This window comes from Colletes latitarsis, unplaced genomic scaffold, assembly GCF_051014445.1.
Source record: "Colletes latitarsis isolate SP2378_abdomen unplaced genomic scaffold, iyColLati1 scaffold0129, whole genome shotgun sequence".
Lineage (NCBI taxonomy): Eukaryota > Metazoa > Arthropoda > Insecta > Hymenoptera > Colletidae > Colletes > Colletes latitarsis.
The window spans coordinates 10,001-12,500 of record NW_027488479.1 but is presented as its reverse complement, the minus strand read 5'-3'; the positions used below and the strand labels follow the sequence as shown (position 1 = coordinate 12,500).

The 2,500-nt window shown below is 48.3% G+C and overlaps 1 non-coding gene across 1 annotated transcript; it reads right to left on the bottom strand.

Moving 5' to 3' along the window:
* Window positions 1–1,179: 1,179 nt before the first annotated feature.
* On the bottom strand, window positions 1,180–1,334 carry LOC143351320 (5.8S ribosomal RNA). Its single transcript, XR_013081665.1, has one exon. It is a non-coding gene; the product is annotated as a 5.8S ribosomal RNA (ribosomal RNA).
* Between the last annotated feature and the right edge of the window lie 1,166 nt (window positions 1,335–2,500).

Sequence of the window (2,500 nt, the reverse complement as noted above, 5' to 3'; positions counted from 1 at the left end):
AAAAACAAATCGTACACCGTAACGAATCGGAGCAACAAGAACCTGGTGTATATATGGAATCGACCACCACCTCCTACTTCTCCGCGTCCTCCGATAGCATATAATAGCATTTTGCTTTCTCGGAGAAAAGGATATCAATGATGGGTTTTTAGCGCCTCGCCAAAGTGTCTCCCTTCTGTCTTAGTTTTTCATTCGTTCGATGCGAAACGCTCGCTAGGCGTAACCGGCTGATTACTTTTAACGTCCTTCCGTCGCTTTTCAAATTAAAGAAGAACCACGGTGTGTGTCTATGATAGAACTACCCGATCCGATTTTCGTTGATTCTTTGATAGTCTACCAAAGTCCACCGTAAGTTCGAAAGAAAAGCATTCGTGGACTGGACGACCGGCTAAACGCGCGGTCTCGCAATCGATATACATATTCGTAACAAAGAGAGACATGGGGCGACCAACTTCTCAGAGTATATCCCTTCTTTTGGGTTCCGTTCGTATCGCGCTTCTCGTCGTGTTCGTTCGAGCCTCTCCATAGAGGATGATCGTCCGATTCGTTTGATAAATTATCATTTTTCCCTGGGGCTGTACGAACGAACAGAGAGGAAGACGACGACCGACGGATACCACAAATTTCACGTGGTAGGGCATATATTACATATCATAATTATCAGTGTTTGGTCAAATTTCTTTCCAGTGTCCTTTTTGTTATGCTCCAAAACTAGTATACGCTTTATTTTCTCTTTCCTTTGCATAAATTATTAACTTCGGGCAACGTCGGGAGCGCCGGTAATCATTAGATTTGTACGAAACGCGATTTGCGCCCCACGGTGGTTTTTAGTGCCGTCAAAGTCAGAAATCGTAGGAGCGGTGCTTTAACGGGCGGTCGTGATGATACTCCAGACAACACGACGCACGACGCCGTAAAACACTCGCGCGAGTCCAGACTGATCTCTGCCTCACCACGCAAGGGGTGCGCAAACTTGCCAATAATATATAATATTTATTCTTTTTCGTACGTCCAGCGACAAACGCCAACGAAATACCCAAATTCTCGCTCGTACGTTGATACCTTTCTCTTCATCGACCCGGCTCCGAAACGTTCTTCGCCATCTCCCCGAAAGGAGAGGTAAACGACGGCGGGGTTAGGGAATCTGAGAACAACGCAAGCAGTTTTAGGACAAGTGAACGACCCTCAGCCAGGCGTGGTCCAGGAATTTTATCCGTGGACCGCAATGTGCGTTCGAAATGTCGATGTTCATGTGTCCTGCAGTTCACACGTTGACGCGCAATTAGCTGCGTTCTTCATCGACCCACGAGCCAAGTGATCCACCGTTCAGGGTAATCATATACAATTTACAATTTTTCTTGTATTTAAAAATGCTCCTTGTTCTTTGCTTTAAAAATATTCGATGTTCGCACCTCCGACCAGCGTATCGACGGAGGATTGAACGCGCCATATCGACGACAAAAGTTTCTTTTTGTTTCCTGAATGACGGAAAACCATCGTTCGACGGCCGGGCGTACAGTACATTCAAAAGCCTTTGCGCGTGGCTGCGACCAAACGGGTATAATACACCCGTATATTCTTGGTTCCGAACAGTAACTTCACGCGCAATCGGGCGAACGCACGCGGCAGCGCCCATCGGTTGCTCGATGAAATCGATGCGATAAACTACAGCCTTCTCGGCTGGTCGTCGTTAGTCGCGCGAGCAACGGATGGCCGCACAATCGACGCGTCGTCGTTTGCGATTATTCGCCTCACGTTAGCCATGAGTATGTATATTATTCATTTACGAACGAACGCGGCAGCGTCCATCGGTTGCTCGATGAAATCGATGCGATAAACTACAGCCGTCTCGGCTGGTCGTCGTTAGTCGCGCGAGCAACGATGGCCGCAAAATCGACGCGTCGTCGTTTGCGATTATTCGCCTCAAGTTAGCCATGAGTATGTATAACATTCATTTACGAACGAACGCGGCAGCGTCCATCGGTTGCTCGATGAAATCGATGCGATAAACTACAGCCGTTTCGGCTGGTCGTCGTTAGTCGCGCGAGCAACGATGGCCGCAAAATCGACGCGTCGTCGTTTGCGATTATTCGCCTCAAGTTAGCCATGAGTATGTATATTATTCATTTACGAACGAACGCGGCAGCGTCCATCGGTTGCTCGATGAAATCGATGCGATAAACTACAGCCGTTTCGGCTGGTCGTCGTTAGTCGCGCGAGCAACGATGGCCGCAAAATCGACGCGTCGTCGTTTGCGATTATTCGCCTCAAGTTAGCCATGAGTATGTATATTATTCATTTACGAACGAACGCGGCAGCGTCCATCGGTTGCTCGATGAAATCGATGCGATAAACTACAGCCGTTTCGGCTGGTCGTCGTTAGTCGCGCGAGCAACGATGGCCGCAAAATCGACGCGTCGTCGTTTGCGATTATTCGCCTCAAGTTAGCCATGAGTATGTATATTATTCATTTACGAACGAACGCGGCAGCGTCCATCGG